Source organism: Prionailurus bengalensis, chromosome D2 (assembly GCF_016509475.1).
Source record: "Prionailurus bengalensis isolate Pbe53 chromosome D2, Fcat_Pben_1.1_paternal_pri, whole genome shotgun sequence".
Taxonomy (NCBI): domain Eukaryota; kingdom Metazoa; phylum Chordata; class Mammalia; order Carnivora; family Felidae; genus Prionailurus; species Prionailurus bengalensis.
The window spans coordinates 57,525,879-57,546,753 of NC_057351.1; the positions used below are offsets into that span (position 1 = coordinate 57,525,879).

Below are 20,875 nucleotides of genomic sequence, written 5' to 3' on the forward strand. Positions count from 1 at the left end.
TTCAACAATTTCAATAATTTTCAATAATTTTTATTGAGTACCTACTAGACATCATTTTGGATCTGAAGACACCATAGTGAACAGGGAAGCTAAAGCCCATCTCCCAGACCTTACATTCTAGATGGAAGGGACAAACAATAAACAAAGAAAGGAGAAATTCCAATTGTTAAAAAGTTCCATTAAGAAAACAAACCAGAGAATAATGTTATGATAAAGCATAGTGTGTGTAGGCAGGGGAGGGATATTTAAATTGGTTTGGTATAGGTTTGGATGAATATACAAAAGATAGTAGTGGCTTAAATGAGATGAAGTTTCTTTTTCTCCCACTTAACAGAGGCCTGTAAGTACACAACCCTGGGTTATTTGAGAAATTCATCAGAGACTCAGGCTTTCCAGATCTCTGCTGTACCATCCTTAGTAAATGCCCTTTTTCCCCATGACCCAAAATGACTGCTAGAGCCCAGTCACTGTATTTGATATTCCAGGGAACAAGATGGAAAGGGGGAGAAAGAAGGACATATCTTTTTCCTTTTAGGTACCGTTTTCAAAGCACCACATTACACTTTGTCTTACATTTCATTGGCCAGAACTTAAAGGACAGCATCCAGCTGTAAGAGAGGCTGGGTAATAGAACCCTTTGGCTGTGTGGCAATGTGCCTAACAAGGGGAGAAAGGGAGAGAAGATATTTGGAAAGCAAAGATCTTTCTTGCTGAAGGTGGTCTGGAAAGGCCTCTCTGAGGAGCTAACATGGCCTGAAGCCTCAATGATGAGAAGGAGACAGCCATGAAAAGATGTGGAGGTAGAACATTTCAATCAGAGAAAAGGACAAGAGCAAAATCCCCAAAGTGAGAATGAACTCTGCATATCTCTGGAATCAAAAGAAAGCTAGGGCACTGAAAAAACTGAGGGAAAGGATGCTACAACATGAAGTCAGGAGATTAGCATATTAGACCTTATGATGGTCACAGTGATGAATTCAAATTGGAGTATTTTCAGTCCCCTTAAAAGGGTCATCCTCATTGTGATAAGGATGAATATGAGACCATCAAACATGTGATTAGCCCAAGACATGTGATTTATCTACGCTTCATTGTGGTGCCTACAGGCCTGCTGAGCAGTGTTCTCATTTTACATACTCCATCAGTAAAGTGGCTTCTGGTTCTTGAGTCCCACTCTCCTCCCCCAACTTCCTTGGCAACTTTTCTCAGTTGTTGCCTTGGAAGGCTTGGGCTTTAAGAAGACTGTGGAAGCATGTCATGAACAGAAATACAATTCAAGGTAGTTAAATCCTGAATTCCCTCAAAATAAACAATAGGCCAAGTAAGATAAGATTTCACTCTCAGCATCCAAGAAAAATACTCAGAAAAGACTCTCTTAACCTTTGTTTGCAATAAAATAAACAGCTCAACAGTTTCCCTTCTGTTTCTCCCACATTTCATATTGGGGTTTGTGGGAAGTGTTCACATCTGCAGAGAGAAGAAAGGGAGCAGCTGGAGAGGCTGTCTCATCTTCCAGCATTTGTTCTCTATAAGCTTTGACAATTGGAGTCACAGAACTTTAAGAAAGTTTAGCTGTTTAAAGATGGATCTAGATTCCCAAAAGATCAGTAGAGTTGTTAATAAAATAATGCCCTATAAGGCGAGTATCTTAGAGGTCTTTCATTGTCTCCACAAATGTCACTCACTCACACACTCAAATATACACACACACACACACATACACACATACTTGTATACATTTAAATACATATACAATAACTAAACCAGGCCAGTTAATTTGCATATGACATATTTTTAATGCATTTGTAGAACCTAGCTGGGCATTCTAGAGAACAAGTTAAAGTCAAAGATTAGTCGAACAAACAAATAGAATTTAAAAAAAACATACAAGGAAAATGAGGTCACACAGAGAACCATGAAACAAAAAAGAAGGTGATGCAATAGGAACAGTCAAACTTCAATTAAATGAATGAAAATTACATGATTATTATTCATACGCTCTACTATTGAACATTTACTATAGTCTAGGCAATGTGCTAAACACTTAAATTACCTTATCTCATTTAAAATAATAATGTCAAGAGACAGGTACTGTTATTACACCTATTTATAGTTAAGGAAACTGAGTGCAGAGACATTAAATATTTTGCCAAGTCTGAGAACTAGTAAGTGATGTGGCTGGACTCAAACCAGATCTGTCTGAGTCTTAGGCTTCTCATGCTTATGTGATACTCATATGCCATAGGGGTTAGGAAGAAGGGAGGAAAATGTAAAATTTAGCTACATTAATATTAAAATTTTATAATATTTCTACTGGATTATATTCCTATCACAGCTCACCTGAAGTATCATGTCAAATTTAGGACCAAATCTTAAAGACACAGACTTGAAGAGTTAGGAGGTACTGGCTCCCACTACTTCTAGCTATGTGACCTATGAGAACCTCAAGTTCTCCATGGCAAAGTGACTAAAATATCTACTTTACAGAGTTGATGTGAAAACTGAAGATAATGTGTATGAAGGGAAAAATACAGTGTCTGGCATACAGCAAACAGAAAAGGCACTAAAAATATGGCAGCCAATATATTTATGACTCTTATTCTGAGAGGATGACGACTAGGGTATTGATCATGCTTTCTGAACATTAGTATGAGATGAATTCACACTTTCTAAGGGAGTGGTTTCATAACTGCTTTGCATTCTGCTACAAATTACAATTCATACCAAGTTTAAGGTTGAGCTCTTCTGAGGCAAACAAGATAAATCTTTTAAATCTAGTAATTTCACACTCCCCAGAGAACTAAGAGGGACTCTCTCCAGTCTCTTGTCAAAATTATCTCTGAAAAAACAGTCAGTGGGAAAGGAGTCCCAGTGGCTGCTGATATGTTGCCAAGTCCAACACCAGTATCTCTTCAAAGGTCTAGCCCATAAAGAAATATCACTTTGTCTTGACTGACAGCATTTATCTTGGATTTCAAAGTATCAAAGCACTCTTGGTGCCCAAGATGTTTTGTTAAATGATACTAATGTGTTCAATGATCTACATTTGAAAGGCTGTATTTCTGAAGCTGATAAACTCCCCCAAACCCTACTAGTGAAGACCATTTTCAGTATATAAATGCCATCTGCATTCAAAAAACACCCATTATTCACATCCTGCAGAAGCATTCATAGCCTGAAGCCCACTCACAGACGATAGGGGGTGGAGGCCCTCCTGTAGATGGAGACAACTAAGAAGTCCTTAGAAACACAGGAAAACTACCATCCAGCTCATCCTTACCTCTAGAGCCTAAATGAGTTCTGGGGCAGAAAAACAGAACTGTAAAATAGAAGCCAGTCTTCCTCCTTCTCTTTCTACTGTCACCATAGAAACCAGTATGTTTCTGTGCACAGTTTTTCCACGGGACTATCCTTGCCTCAGATTCTACCAGCCAAAAGTCCCAGACACCAATTCTTCCATGAAATCTGCTTCTTTTCTACTAAGATCATATCTATCAGACCTAAAATCTGGACTGTTGAATCAGCAAAGTATTTCCAAAGAAGTGAGACTGGTATCATGAGTGGTTAAGAGAAGTCATTAAATAGCATTGAATCACAGGGTGAGAAAGCCATTCCATTTTCAATTCTTTTTCTGATTTTCTGATTTATTAAGAAGTCCCAGTGCCATGCTATAGTGTCATTAGCATGTCTCCAACACTTGTTAAGTTTTTTTTTAAGGACTTGGTTTCAGTGCCAAGGAACAGGCAACACTACCTACATAGAATTTAATAACCCTATTTTGTTTATACTGTCTTTATTTTTAGTTACTGTCTTTTTATGGCAAGAGAACTAGTTTTCCATTTATAGTAGTAAGATAAAGTTTACTTTCTTAATTCATTTATTTGAATTATTTAAGTTAAAAAGATGAATCAACTATAAAACTGGTATGCAGATAAGGGGAAAATTATGTAGGTGGGTTGAAAATGATTAACTGTGGAAGATACTAGTTACTATATAATTGGAAAACAGATTTAAAAATGTATCCCTCTACTACCCTAGGGCAAAACTAATCTCTCCCTCATCTGTGGTCCCACAGCTCTGTTTGTACCTGTAATACAGCATGAATTCATCTTCTTTGAATTATAGTTAGCTATGTACATTTCTCATTATCCCTAATGGAGTTAGCTCCTAGAAATCTTGTCCATTTTTTATAGATCGCCTCTCTGTTACACAGAGTACATTCTCTGTGAATGTTTGTTGAGTTGGGAACCTAATTCACCTTGGTCCCAGCTGTAGAGTATTGGGAGTCACTTTAAGGATCCTCAGGAGCAACAAAACATAAGATTTCTCTACAGCACACAATCTTCACTACTTGCATTAAAGATCAGTCAATAAACAATCAAGACAGACTTACTAAACTTCCATCATGTTAAAGCCCTTTTGGATATGCATAAATAACAAGATACTTTTATAATTTTTTGATGATTATAAAAGTTAAATATGCTAACTGTAGATAACTTAGATGATGCAAAAAGCAAAGACAAAGAGGTATATAAATACACATAAATAAACCACAATTCCCACATCTGCACATATCTACTATTAACATTTTAGAATGTTTTCTTCCAGCCTCTTTTCTTTGCTGGTTTGTTTTCAGCACTGAGAATGCATTTGTGTATTAAATTGTGTCTCCGCCTTTCATCTTATTCATCTGCATATTCACTCTTGGGCCAGTTTGTGTTTTACTTGTTTTCTATGTACCAGCAACACGAATGACTAAATATGTAGAAACATCAAGAAATACTGAAGTATGGGTATAAATGACCCTTCTAGACTTTTGCCGAGTAGAGGCATTCCATAACTTAACAGGAAACATAAGGAGTTTCAAAAAAGATGTGTTAAAATGTTTCTTTAGATGGAGAACAGCAATGATGGCAGTTTCCAATTAAGGATTAGTCACAGAACCATGGACTGTGCAGGCTGGAAAAAGGCTTAAGAAATGCCTTTATAGACTAGGAACCAAAGGTCAAAATAAAGTTAATGACCTAGTAAAGAACACTCATTAGGAACAGCAGGCTCTATTATCTAGCCTCAATGCCAGATGGAGATAAAATATTTTACATTATAATGTAAGTCAATGGGAAACACAGGTGAATGTTCACACAACCTAAGAAGAGCATATCTATTATTAAATGAGGAGCACCTGCATAGCTCAATCCACGCAAAAGTTTTTCATCACCCCAGTGCCCAACCAAGGACACAGCCCTCAATTATTGTTTTGGTAATGATGTGGATTAGTCTCTCTGTCAACGGACTCTCCTACTTCTCACCTATCCTCCGCATGACCACCAGAATAATCTTTATAAATTTATATATAAATTTTATATAAATAATTATATATAAATTTATATATAAATATAAAATAATAATTCATAAATACTATTTTCATCATGTAATTCCCCTTATCACGCTATCTCTAATAGGCACTGTTGGCTAAAAAACGAAGTTCAGATTTCACATTCAGGTCCTCTGAAACCTATTTCCACCAAAGATTCTTATTTTGGGACTGTTTGTAAGAAATTGCACAGGAAAGTAGAAAAGAGTACTAGACTCTGAGTCAGGAGATAAGGGGCTAAAATACCAGTTTTTGCTGCTTGCTAATCAGGTGATCCAGGGCAAGTTATTTAACCTCTATGAATCTGTTTCCTTACCTATAATATAAAGATAAGTAATATTTTTTTCATATAGTTGGGGTAAATAAAAATTAAGTAAAAGCAAAATTAACATGCTTGACACATGGTAGGTATTCAGTTGAAGTCAGCTGAATATGAGTATCAGGTTTCTTCTACCTATAAAATTCAAGGTTTCCCTTCCCCAATCGGTCTCTCCACTCCAATCCAACTCCCATATTTACTTCTCCCAAACAAGAAATTCTGCTGGGCTGACAGCTTGCTCAGAGCCTGGAGCCTGTTCTGGATTCTGTCTCCCTTTCTCTCTGCCCCTCCGACGCTCACACTTTGTCTCTGTCTCTCTCAAAAATAAACACTAAAAAATAAAAAATAAAAAAAAACAAGAAAATTCTTCCATTTTCTAGTGCCCCTCCTCTACATCTACACAGATATCACCATCCTTCAAGTTCTCTTCAAAACCTACCCTACTGTGTAAAGTCTATAACAAAACCTTAGTTAAAAATAGACACTGTTCCTTCTAAGCACTCAACTCTCTTAACTTATCCTTGTCTTGTATCATGAACTTTTCATGTATTCAGAATGTATCACCCTAGCAGTATTACATGTCCTTGAGGGCTACTCTTCTGCACTGTTCCTTTTTATATCTCTCATTCATTCAATCATTCATGGAAAGTCCTTGTTGATGAGCACTGAGTTACACTGAGTTCTAAAGGATTAGCAAAAGTTGGCCAGGCAAATAGAGGGAAGAGGGGCTTCCAGATGGAAGGAATAGCTAGAGTGGAGGTCCTGGGGCCAGTAACAAACAGCTTGGCAATTTATGTAACTGAAAAAAAGAGATGAGGTAGAGAAACAGAAAGGAATCAGACTAAAGTAAGGTGGAAGAAGCAGTTCCTTCCCCTGAGCATATTCTACCAAAGTGCCACATTTTTTAAAGATGCCAGTAATACACTGAATTACAGCTGTTAATATTACAATGAAGACTTCAGAGGTAGCAATATGAAAGCTACCAAGGTGACAAAAAAAGGAGGCTGTTAAATGGTGGTGCTTTTTTAAATTACAGTTATTCTACCAACCAATGGTAAGGCTCCCTCAATCTACTTCCTCCCTAACCCTCCCCACTCCAACTCAGTTGACTTTTTTTTTCTTTCTAACTTGCTGATACAGGTTTGATTTCAATCACTTAAAGTAGAGCAATGTTTTGATCTCAGTCACTAATGACAAGGGACTAATCTTTAGAGGAGCAGAGAGGAGGCTTTGTTTGCATGTGGACAAACAATAGATTTTTATACTGCCTCTCTCTATCTCACTGGTCTTGGTATATTTTACTTTCTGATAGTGCCCATTTTATGAACAGTCATTAAACCTAATCTTGACATTACTCTGTTACCCATAAACGTTTTACAAATTGAAATCATCTTCTACCTTAAATTTTCTATTGGGGTTACGTGTAGACCTCCTTTGAGGCTGGAGTTCAGATCATGCAGATCATGCATCTTCTGGGCTATGAAAAAAAAGTTAGGGTTTTATGAAAGGGAGTGTATGATCTGGTTTACATTCTAAGATTATCTCTGCCATATGAGCCATGCTTTAGAGGAGAGAGCAGTCAGGAGAAGGTAAAAGACTCCAAAATGTTTTCTTCTGCGTTTTAAGCTTCAGTTTCCAATAAGCTCAAAAGATGATATGAATACAACACACACATGAGGAGGTCATATTTTCTTCTCTCCACTTAAAGATAGTGGAAGTCTTTCTTCTACAGGTTTTCCCTTATCTAAGCCTTGAGCTACTGAAATGTGAACTGTCTCCAAACCATCTAAATTTGAAACTTCCCTATGTTTTGTCTCAACACAAATACAGGCTCTTTCTGGGAAAGTCTGAGGAGAGCTCATGAGATATTTGTGTGTGTGTTTTATTTAGTTTTTCAAGTGGAAAAACAATAGACATTTCCCTGTTTAAAAGAAAAAACAAATCTGTTGACTTACATACAAATAACTCAAACCAGCTGACCTTTAAAATGTCAAACTTCACATGTGGTCAAGCTTCAGACAGACTCTAAGCTAAGTTTGGAAAAAAAAAATAATTTCAATAATGAACTGGTAAAGCAAGTAAAGTAAAATATTTGGATGATGATTCAGTTGAGTAACCACTAGTGACCCCAAACTGCCACTTGTTACGGATAGATGCCTTGTAAGATTTTAACTTGGGAGAGTTCAGAAATGACCCAATTATGGTGGGTGTCTTTCCAAACTGACCAGGGGCTAGAAGCAAGAGGAGAGGGAGTATCTGATCCACTCAAGATTGAAATGCTTAGGCCTTAGAGAATACTAGAAACAAGTCTATCATACACATGACTCATTTATTCCTGGATTAAATAATGAATTTTTTAGGGGCGCCTGGGTGGCGCAGTCGGTTAAGCGTCCGACTTCAGCCAGGTCACGATCTCGCGGTCCGTGAGTTCGAGCCCCGCATCAGGCTCTGGGCTGATGGCTCGGAGCCTGGAGCCTGTTTCCGATTCTGTGTCTCCCTCTCTCTGTGCCCCTCCCCCGTTCATGCTCTGTCTCTCTCTGTCCCAAAAATAAATAAACTTTGAAATAATGAATTTTTTAGATCAAGGACTGACTAAAATCTTTATAAGACTGAAAACTTAGTCCTACACATCTCTCACCATGTAATTTAAAATAAAAACAATTATTAACCTGTAAAGGAAAAAAAGTATAAGGAAGCCCAACGAATTTCTAATTTTCTCCTTTGTGGCCACTTTTATGCCTTTTTAAAAAAGATATTTTTCTGGCGAACCTTTTTTTTGTTAGCACCCTAAGCATATGCATAGTTTTCCTTTTGGGTAATCAGCACTGTCTGGATCCCCATAGCTATGTTATTTGGGTTTCTGATCATCAATATTCCCTGACTTCTATAAAGTTACTACACATCTTCCTTGACTTACAATGGTGTTATGTCCCAATAAACCCATCGTAAGTCAAAAATATCCTAAGTCAAAAAATCATTTACACCTAACCTGCCAAATACCCTAGCTTAGCCTAGCTGACCTTAAATGTGTTCAGAACACTTACAATACTTTATAGTTGGGCAAAATCATCTAACCTGAAACCTATTTTATAATAAAGTATTGAATACTTGATGTAATTTATTGAATACTCAAAGTGAAAAACAGCATGGTTGTATAGGTGCAGAATGGTTATAAGTATATGGATTGTTAGCCTCCACCCCCTGCACCTGCCCCCCACCCCACCCAGATCCCATGCCTGACCAGGAGCTGTGGCTCATTGCTGCTGCTGCCAAGCATCAGTAGACAGTATCATACTATACATTGCTAGCCCAGGAAGACATCAAAATTTAAAAAACAAAGTACAGTTTCAACTGAATGTATATCACTCTCACACCATGGTAAAGTCGAAAAATTGTAAGTCAAGCCATCTTAAGTCAGGGACCATCTATTATAGAGACTCTTATGAAAGTACATGTTTACATAAATCAAAGTCACTTTATATTACCAGATAATTAAGTGGCTATCGACAATAAAAAGGGGGTGGGGGTAATATGACTTCCCGATGAGATTCCTATTGGGTCTTCTCATTTGTCACATAACAAACTAACTACTCAAGGCTGAACATAATGTATATGTTTATTCACCAGGAAAAATTTATCTTGGCTGACAGAAAACTACATAAAGCCAAGTTTACATAAGCCAAGTCTTAACAAACCAAGGCTTTTTATATGAACCTTTCCTTTTTCCATTTGCTCTTCAGCATTAGAAAGGAAATGTCCACTGCTCATTCCTACTTCAGATAGTTAGTAGTTGCACTTGTCTGAGGCCCAATAACAACTATTTTTGCCCAGACTCCCCTTATTCTACAGGAAAAGAAAAATGCCACAAGAAGTCTCAAGGTGGCAAATGAACAAGTCTGTACTTTAACCTTCTCTTCTTTATGTGTCTGGTTTTGTCTTTCTAGGTAGGTCAGTGTTCATGTTGGTCCTTCCTTGAGGTTAACTAAAAAGCAGCATGATGAGGGTTCTAGAAGTTATCCTTGATTGAAGACAAAATGTATTATGGCATTAAGCCATTCACATCTCCATACTGTCTTTAGTTCCTAACCATTGATCCAAGAATTTGCACTAGTCTGACCTTAGAGGCCCCTTGCAACTCTAACATTTTATAATTACAGACACTTCTCTAGCTCAATGAAAGCAAGGATAAAGTTAAATTAGTGGAAAATTAATGATTTGGCAACTCTGTTCAATCAAGTGCGTTGATACTAAAAAGCACATTAACTTAAGTAATGCATCCTTTTCTCTTATCTTTACATCCCTTGAACCAGGGCAGTGCTTAACACAAAAAACTGGCCTAAAACAGACTTTTTAATTGCCCCAAGTATCTGAAACCACCTTGCAAATTTCTTGAGTGAAAGAGGATTATTTCAGGATCAGAATGTATAAAGGCAAATGGTGATCAAACAACATGTCACATTTGTGAAAGAAAAGAAGCTTCTTATAGCATGGAGCTCAGGGTGCTTGAAGAGAGAGATGAAGCAAAAAGATGTAGTCAGGAACCAAAGTATGTGTATGTTACATTTTTAAAAGTCATTTTCCCCTCCCAGAAAAGCTTAAATGGAGCCAATAAAGAATTTGACCATGGGAGTAATCAAATTTGTATTTTATATAGATGTCTCTAATTAAATTACAATCACTTGTGATATGGTGCACAGAGCCACCAAAATGGAAGCTATATTTACTTCCCTGATTCAAAGCAGTTTAAACCTTGGAGATAACAACTAAGGAACACAGAGTTACTGAGAAATAATTAGTTGTATTTTTTCCATTTATTTCACTCATTATATAATATAATTATAATATATAATTATATAATATAATGAAATTATATAATATAATTATAATATATAATTATATAATATAATGAAATTATATAATATAAATGAAATGTATTTCACTCATTATATAATATAAATGTAACAACAACAATAACATCAACAACAAATTTCATTCTTTCAAACAATGTGAATCTGTAGAGGAATTATAATTTTTATTTTTAATATCTGTTATTATTTAATTTCTGTTATTGTCCTAACATTGTTTTGTGTTGTTTTGCTTGCCATCTCAGGTGCAGAGGGTAGAAATAATTATACTCAGTTCTTGACATATCATCATTGTCAATTTTTGCAAAGCCCTTCTCTTATTGCATTTATTTTTTTATTTCTCTCTATATTCATACCACATTCAAGTCCTCCTATCCTTAAGACAGACAATGACTTAAATGTGTGTAACATATTTTTCTTTGCATGTGCTTTTATAAATGTACATTATTTTGTGAACATTTGTATTTTTAATTCATATAAATGGTATTGTACTATTTATTGCTGTTTTCTTTTGCAATGCTTTTATGATCCATCCATGTTGCTATGTATAACAACAAACTGGTTGTTAATTGTTGCATAATACTTGTTGTGTAATCACCACATTTTATCTATGCATTCTCCCAGTAATGAACACCCAGACGGCCCTAACTCCCTCACCACAAGTAAAACTCAACAAATACCTGTACATGTCCCTTTATAAACCCACATGAGAATTTCCTTGGAGTAAAAAAACATGAGTGGAATTTCAAAGTCAGAGAGTAAGGATACTCTTTATTTGTTCTGCAGAATGTCTGTACTAGCCTATAATCTCACCAGTAGTACATGAGGGTCCCCATATCCCTTGTGCTTGTCAACACTTGGCTTTATCAAACTTTCTAACTTTGCTGGTCTAACAGGTAGAAGGTAGTATCCCATTGCTTTTACAACGTGTATCTTCAAAATTATTAATGATTTTGAGCACAGGTTCCCTAGATTTTAGGGTTTTCCCCAAAATAAATTTTCTGTTCCTATCCTTCACCTATTTTTCTTTTCTTGTTGATTCCAGAAGCTTCATATATAACCAAGATATTAATCTCTTATTGGTTATACACATTGCCTATATATTCTCTTATTCTGTCATCTGCCTTTAACTTTGGCCTTGGAGGTTTCATTGCATTAAAAACCCTTAATTTTAATTTACCACTGTTTGCCTTATGGTTTGTGCCTTAAAATTTTGTCAAGAAGTCACTTATTGAGCCGTTGGATCACACATATATTCACTTCTATTTTCTTCTATTAACTTCATGGACTTACCGTTCACATATAGGTCCACTGATTTATGGTGCCACCTTATCATACATAAGTAACACACACAGATGGATTGTTCTTTGAGATCTCTATTCTGCCCCATTGGGCTGTTTATTTGGCATTGCATCATCATTTATGCAATAAATAAAGCAACTTTGCTACTGTCTTTCCTTCTTCCTCTCCTCTCTCACTTAGCTCAACTCCCTATCAACTCCCATCCCAAAAAGCTTAAGATTGCCACCAGAAGGAAGACAATAATCCTAGTGTTATTTTTATATCAAGTCCTACCCCTATCAACATAGCAGAAAGAATTTTAGTTCCTAGAAATGTAGTTTCATTTGATGCAGTTATCTCTCAATGTATTTATAAGATATATATTTTGGGGGACAACTTCATGTGGGCATGTTCCTTATTTACAGATCAAAAACACTTTTGATAAAGATGATTTTTTTTTTACTTTTTAACATTTATTTATTTTTGAGAGAGAGAGAAGAGAGTATGGGGGGGCGGCAGAGAGAGAGAGAGAGAGAGAGAGAGGGAGACATAGAGTCCTTAGCAGGCTCCAGATTCTGAGTTGTCAGCACAGAGCCCGAGGGAGCTCAAACTCGTGAACCACAAGATCATGACCTGCGCCGAAGTTGGACACTCAGCCAACTGAGCCACCCAGACACCCAAGATTTTTATATATATTTTTTAATGCTTATTTTTTGAGAGAGGAAGAGAAAGAGAGAGGGAGACAGAGACAGAGACAGAGCGTGAGTGGGGCAGGAGCAGAGACAGAGGGAGACACAGAATCTGAAGCATGCTCCAGGCTCTGAGCTGTCAGCACAGAGCCCAACATGGGGCTTGAACTCATGAACTGGGAGATCATGACCTGTGCCAAAGTCAGACACTTAGCCAACTAAGCCACCCAGGCACCCCTACATGATCTCTTGTTAAGATGATAAATTATATATTTGGATTCCTGAGTCATGTAATAGTAAGATCATCATGTTGAACTGTGTGTGTATTCTTCTAGATTTTACTAAGCAACCCAAAAAATTCTGTGAATGTTTTTTTCTTACAAGAACTGCAGAGGCTTCCACTGTAGAATATAATTTTGCAATGATATGTACAAATCAAGTGGGAATAATAAACTATACTAATGAACTATAAATTTAAGGTTAATTGTACCTTCCATCAATCAGCGGTTGTGGTAACCCTTACCAAGAAAACTCTTAACAAAGTAGTAACACAAAAAATGACAGTGTTTGTAATTTTCTCTTTGAGCTATATAAGCATGATTGCCAGTATGTCAAAATTACCTGAATAAATAAGCCATCTTCTGTCTAGGTGAACTACAAGTCACAACTTTGCCACAAAGCGAGAAAAATCTTTCATAAAAAGCTGTTAGCCAAGTAAAAGTGCTAAGCTGATACACTAATTTCAAAATATCCCTCCAATATATTGCTATCTAAGAATACTCAAAGAATTTCCTGCCCACAAACATCTTTGTCTCTGAAGGTAACTTCTCACATCTAATAAAGTGCTGTCTCCAAAGTAAAATACCCAAGTCCACAAAACATAAAACAGCACCTGCGATGTAAATATATTACTTCTGAACTAGATGGTTTTGATGATCACATCTTAGTGGTATCAAAAGGTAAATCCCAAATTTGCTTTAGTAAACATGAACAACTTATAAGAACAAGAATATAGCATTTTTTCACTAGGCTAATATGCTCATTTTTGTCATTAGAATTTTCCAAAAGTATATTTGGGTAATGTTTTAAATTTGTCTGTATTTTGCAAATTGCCTTTTTTCTACCTGTCTGTATTCTGCAAATTGCCTATAATGAGCAAAATGGGAAAAAGCAAAATAATTCATTTAATAAAAAAAAAACTATGCTCATCCTTATCATGAACCATATCCCCACTACCAACCCCACCACACACATACACAGTGACAAAAGAGAAGTTCAAAATATAGGGGAGCTTGAGTGAGTAAAGAGAATAATCTGTAATGCTAAATAAAATACAGGTTTCTCCTGCTAGCTGGAAGTCTGGCATTCCTGTGAAACCTTTTTTAAGTCAGAATGGCATAAAGTGAAGAAATGATTACCATTTTGTAGAAGGGAAAATCCCCTTTTTTAGGTTTACAAAAGCAGGTATTAATGTAGGTCTTTCATAAAAGCACAGTGGCTTAAAAGACATTTTCAGACAGCAGGGGAAACCTGTATCTTAACGTGGGATTTTAAAAGCCTGAATTGGATTGGGCGGGGGGGGGGGGGGGGGGGGGTGGTAGGCGGGTTGGTGCCTGGGTGGCTCAGTCTGCTGAGCATCTGACTCTTGGTTTCTGCTCAGGTCATAGTCCCAGGGTCTTGGGATGGAGCCCAGCATCAGGCTCTGAGCTGAGCATGGAGCCTGCTTGGCATTCTCTCTCTCTCTCTCTCTCTCTCTCTCTCTCTCTGCCCTTCTCCCCCACTCTCTCTCTCTCTAAAAGAAAAGAAAAGAAAAAATAAAGACTGCAACTTTATAGAGAAAATAATTACCTGGTGATCAAAGAAAGAGATCATGGAAAATTCTGAGTTACATGTTAGGCATGATAATTCAACTCTGGGCCCAATATATTCATTATAAAGTAACTGAAAACCTTACTGCTTTGGTAACTTTTACTCTCTCCAGCTAAAAGCACTAACTGAAGATGACTATAGATGTACTATTTTGGAAGCAGGGAACTGATGCTAAATAAAGATAACATCAAACCTTTAGTAGTGGGAAAGCTTAACGTTATCAATTTTGTTATTCTGGTATTCAATAGAGCAGATGAAATGCTAGATTTATCTTCTTTGAATGAATAACAGCTACATTAAAGCTGAATTATAGTAATTATAAAATAATTAAATAATTATTTAAAATTTTCACTTGTGTTTGGGTGACTGCCTTTCATGCAATTTTATTAAATTTAATAGAGAAACTGCAAGAGATGCTGAGATTATAATGTTGCTATATCTGGCTGAATCAGTTGTACTCAGCTGCATACTTACAAACTAAAAATCTACTGTGAGATCACACTAATCATTCAAAGAAAAGAAACAACAGCCATCTCTTTTTTCAAGACCTTTGCCCTTCTTTTTCCTGGCTATTTGTCTGTATTTCTATCAGAGGAATGAACTAGAAGGAGAGTAAGTATTCAAAGAAAAATGTAAGCAGATGTAATTTTTTGGGAAGTTTTCTCTCATATAGAGTCACCAAGTCCATGTGTTTCAGGAGCTATAAGAGCAGAAATGAGTGAGGATAAGGAAAGATTATTCAGCAGAGAATAATTCAGACAACATACAGGCTGGAACAAGGTTAGGCTTCTAGCACTCAGTTCACCTGAACAAATTATTGGACCTATGAGATTTCCTCAAAATTCAGAAGAGTTCAGATTCAGAAAACTTGAGCTCTGGAAGGAATCTTATCAAGGCTAATCAATACTGGTTTTAGAAAGACAGTGGAACTAAGAAAAAGACTGTTTTTCTCCCATAACATAGTAGAGTAGTTTCCAAGACTTGGTCCACTGTTCTTTAAAATTCTTTACTTACCCAACCTTTCTACTCTGTTCTACAGCTCCATTTCAGGCGCCCTTATTTCACATATGATTTACCATAACAACCTCTGAAACAGACTTCATGATTTTGGTCTCTCATCCCTCACCCAGAACTCAACTATGTTAGTCCTATATTTTCCAGATAATCCCTAAATGAAATTTCTATATTCCCCTCAAGGAAAGGAACCATGTCTTATATTTCTCCTGTATCCCCAATAAAGCCAAGTACAACAATAGTTAAGAGTAGTTAATATACATCAACTAATTAAAGACTTACTATGTGTAAGGCACTGTTCTAAATGCCTTTTGTGTATTAATTCATGTAATCCTTAAAATAACCCAATGTGGTAGTACTATTTTAATTCTTATTTTACAGGCAAGACTTAACCCAAAGCCACATGACTGGAAATGATGGAGATAGGGTGAGGGAGTTGTAGCCAAGTAATTTAAAATATAGACTCTGTATTCCATTATTTTCTATGATGGGGGTTGGGGGGCAGGGAGGGATGAATGCATATTAAATTTCTCAGTAAGAACTTAGCATGGGTGGCTAGAAAGATATTCAAAACTTAATATACTTTAAAAAGACAATCCTTAAGCATGGCTAAGCTGTGTTTTGTAGATACTGCCATCCCTCCGTTTATGGTTGGCAACATAATCATTCCTCACACTTGAAGTAAGCAACTGTTTGTACTTTCATAAAAATGGAGTTGACAGTGATTACTATCTGTAGTAGGCTAAAAAATGGTCCCTCAAAATATCCATCATGTCAAATCCATGGAACTTATGAATGTCACTTTATTTTTTTAAAAGGGTCTTTGCAGATTGAATTAAAGAACAAAGATGAGATCCTCTTGGAGTATCTGTGAGGGCCCTAACACCAATGTCAAGTGTCCTTATAAGAGATACACAGAGAACAGATAGAAAAGAAGGAGGCAATGTGACCAGAGGCAGAGATTGAAGTGATGGAGCCACAAGCCAAGCAATGTCTGGAACTACCAGAAGCTCGAAGAGGCAAGGAACAGAGACTCCTCAAGAGCCTTCAAAGAAGCAGGTCCTTGACAACACCTTGATTTTGAACTTTTAGCCTCCAGAACCATGAGGAAATAAATTGCTATTGTTTATGCCACCACGTTTATAGTAGTTTGTTATTGGAGCCAAAAGAAGCTACTATACTATCTATCTCCTACCTGTAATAGACACACATTCCTAGAACAGAAAGTGTGTTTTATGTATCTCTACAGTCTTCACTCTTTCAATCTAGTGTAGTGCCTAAGAAGCATGGTTATAATGCCAATAATATTTGTAAATAAGAATGGAAATAGGAAACAGGAGGGCTGATTTACTACATAAAAATTGTGGCCTTGGTAATTAATCTATTCACTCAATAATCATACACTGGAGACTTACTATTGTGCCAGGCAGTGAGCTGGGTAACCAGAAGTCTTCTATGAAATTAAGCTAACAAACATGATCTCTGCCCATATGTCATTCTGAATGACATATTACCTTATCTTATAATTAATACATTAACAGTGTAAGAAGAAGATTCATTGTAAATTCACAGGAGGGAAAGCTAACCCAACTTAAAGGTGGTAGAGTCTGGAAGGAAGTCACTTAACCTCTCTGAGACTTCATTATAAAACATAAAATAAAATAGCAGAGGTGAGATAAATACCATATGCCTTAGAGAACTGTTGTGTTCTCATTTAAAATAGGCTCTTTGTAATAATACATGTTTCATAAAATGCTTATATGTACCTAGCATTGTGGTAGGTATTTAAAAAAAATTTTTGAGTACAGTTGACACACAATGTTACAGTAGTTTCAGGTGTACAACGTAAGTAATTCAACGAGTTTATACATTATGTTATTTTCACAAGTGAAGCTACCATCTGTCCCCATACATCACTATTACAGTATCACTGAACATATTCCTCATGCTGTTGTGCTATGATTTTATACAAATTACCTCATTTAATTCTCACAACACAATAATTATTTTATCTATATAAATGATATATTAATTATTTATAATATATGTGAAATGCAGGTTTCTTAAATTTTCATATTTGTGAATATATATTTCAAATATTTACAGCATATATGAAATAATATATTATTATTTCACCAATTTTATAAAAAGAGAAACATGGGGAGCCTGGGTGGCTCAGTCGGTTGAGAGACTGACTTCGGCTCAGGCCGTGATCTTCCGGTTCATGGGTTCAGGCCCCACGTCGGGCTCTGTGCTGACAGCTCAGAGCCTGGAGCCTGCTTAGCATTCTGTGTCTCTCTCCCTCTCTGCCACCCCCCTGCCCCACACTGTCTCTCCTTCAAAAATAAATAAACATTAAAAAAAATTTTAAAAAAAGAGAAATAGATTTAGGGACAATAAATATCATGCTCCAATCTACACAGCTAGTAAAAGGTAGAGCCAGCCTTTGAACCAGGCTTAAAAGCCTCAGGTTGTAACCACTACATCATACCTATTACATGAATGTTAAAAATTGAAAATATTGCTAGATAAAGCATTCGGTAAGTATTTATTAAATAAACATGTACCTCGAGCAGGTGTAAAAGATAAAGGAGACGCTATACAGTCTCAAAGAAGTCATCTTCCATCAGCAGGCCCTCAAAAGACAAACAAAAAAAAGGTGTAGGGTAGTACCAACAAAAGTGGCAAAAATAACCTGGCAATCCGGTGCTATTTTACCAAAGTTGCACTTTGACTAACCACTGACTTGTTCTGTGATTTGAAAATAATCATTTTATTTACTTTGGCTTCTAATAGTAACCTGATAATAAACTCAAAGTTTTCCTTTATAAGTCTACTCTGAGAAATAGACAGTAATACAGTATGTGGTAACTTTTATGATGTTACCTGCTCTTCTTAATTCATTCAAACATTTTAAAAGTCCTAAAAATTGAATGTAGAGATGTCTGTGACTTTTAATAAATCCAATTACAACTGACTCTTATTTTTTCCAATTCTGTATGTACAAATTTGTCCACTTGCTAAAAAATGTATTTGTATCCCTAAAGGCGATACTCATGTTGCTCTTGTGGTCATTTGCAAACAAGTGCAAAACCACAAAAAAAATGGATGTCCGACTCCCATGTTCCCAATGGAGGCCAAACAAGATGATCAGCTTTTAAACTGTAAGCAAGTGTACTTTTCCTAGCCTATTTTATGCTACATTTTCACATTATTGTGCCTTTTATTGATGATTTTACCATTTAAGATGGCTCCCAAGCATAGTGCTTAAGTGCTCTTTAGTGTTCCGAAGTGCAAGAACTCTATGATGTGCCTTTCAGAGGAAATAGGTATAGTAGATGAGCTTCCTTCAGGCATGAGTTCTGGTGCTGCTGGCCTTGAGTTCAGTGATAGTGAATCAATAACAGAGTACCTCCAGAAAAGGGACCCACTCCAAACAGAGCTAAAATAATATCTATTGTATGTGGCAAAGCTATGGAAAAAATGGAAAAGCAGCTAAATTTGTGGATTCATGATATGATCAGTTAAAAAGAAAAGAAAAGAAAAGAAAAGAAAAGAAAAGAAAAGAAAAGAAAAGAAAAGAAAAAAGGAAAGGAAAGGAAAGGAAAGGAAAGGAAAGGAAAGGAAAGGAAAGGAAAGGAAAAAGGAAAGGAAAGGAAAGGAATGGAAAAAGGAAAGGAAAGGAAAGGAAAGGAAAGGAAAGGAAAGGAAAGGAAAGGAAAGGAAAGGAAAGGAAAGGAAAGGAAAGAAAGCATAGAAGACAGCATCATTGTGAGGCTGAAAGCCAAAGAAATTTGCAGTCACATTACCCAGGGTCAGGAAGATGTTACATCCTTCTCAGCTAGTAGAACATAACTACTACAGTAGTTTATTAAAAAAGAAACAAATATAAAGAAAGAAATCCTTTTTTATTGATACACTTTTCAAACATCATCTCTATTTTCCAAAAGAATATTGAAGCAACAAAAGGAGAAATGTCTACAGAAGGAATTTACAAGGCAAAGAAAAAAAGGGAAAGCCACACTGGATTGCCCTTGGAATAAAGTTATTCTAAACTTGAAGAAAGAGGCAAGATACTCATTTTTGCATGGCTTAATTAAAATGTAACACATTCCATATCAGATGAATACCACAGACAGGTAATTATTACTACAAGTGTCTTCATTTTGATAGTTCTCCATACGAAACCAACTCAGCCTACTGAAAGGTCGGGCATTTACAGTCAGAGATCTTGGTTCAAATATCTGTTACATTCTGACCTATATGCCTATGGACAACTCAACACTTCTTAGCCTCATCTCTAAAAAGAGGAAATAGTATCACATAACTTGCTTGAAAAATTAAATGAGATAATCAATGGTAAGCAGTCAGCACATCATAAAGATTTAGTAATGTCAGTAGATCATTGTTATTATTTTTTATTCCTCTGTTAAAATTATGGATATTGGAAATTCCATACAGCTGAACCCAACATTATTGTACAGCCCAATGTTTAGTATTAAATAAACAGTGAAGACAATATTTTTGTCTAGTAACTATATATTTTGGCTGACAAGTCAAAGTGTTTTTCCCCTATGGTTTAATCTCTGCTGTGGTTTGACTACGAATTTGGAGTAGGATATTATAATTAGAACCTCTCCAAATTCTGACAATTTCAGTAGCTATCCCTCATGAAATCATTAGCCAAGATAGTAATATGTTTATTTTAGGTGGCAACTTTCCAATGTACTAAGTATATGAAATATTGAGAAATTGTCCAACCATCGGACAATTGAAAGACGATCTCGTGTGCAATCAAATCCACATTTATATAACCTGGTTTTGCATAACATATTACTTGTCAAATAATCAGATTCTCACACTGCCTACGCTACTCCCTGTTTTCCTCAACAACTTAACTCTTTCATGCTCACCATCTGCCCTCTCATCCCCAAATTACTATCCTTGTGTATTTCTTAATCCCTATTCCCAAAGTTCCTATCCAGTGTTTCTCTTCCTAGATGTCTGAATCAGTGTGATGTAAATGGGAAGAACATGAACTTGGGAAACAAAATACTGAGTTTAACTCTGGCTTTACCACATGCTACCAAGTCCCTTAACATTCTCATCCGGAAAATGAGGCTTATACCCTCACAGGGTTAGTGTGAGAGTCATTGAAATAACATATATGAAAGGATAGCATAGTATTCAATTTACTGATGGGTTCAAGAAATGTTCATTCCTCTGGTTCCATGAGGAGATACAAACAGTCTTTAGGTAAAAGAACTCTCAACTACGGAAAGTTTAAAAGTCCATTTCCAATACTGACATCTTTAAAAAAATTTTTTTAAATGTTTATTTATTTTGAGGGTGCCTGGGTGGCTCAGTCAGTTGAGCTTCCTACTTCAGCTCAGGTCATGATCTCATGGTTAGTGAGTTCGATCCCTGCGTCGGGCTTTGTGCTGACAGCTTGGAGCCTGGAGCC

At 36.3% G+C, this 20,875-nt stretch overlaps 1 protein-coding gene and 1 long non-coding RNA gene across 2 annotated transcripts in view; one reads left to right on the forward strand and one right to left on the reverse strand.

Annotated features, from left to right (window-relative positions):
• Window positions 1-20,875, reverse strand: part of HPSE2 (heparanase 2 (inactive)) — a 663,935-nt gene that overhangs the window by 474,921 nt on the left and 168,139 nt on the right. The gene's annotated exons all lie outside the window — the stretch shown is intronic.
• LOC122493117 lies at window positions 1,717-16,545 on the forward strand. Its single transcript, XR_006299825.1, has 2 exons — window positions 1,717-3,599; window positions 16,230-16,545. It is a non-coding gene; the product is annotated as an uncharacterized LOC122493117 (long non-coding RNA).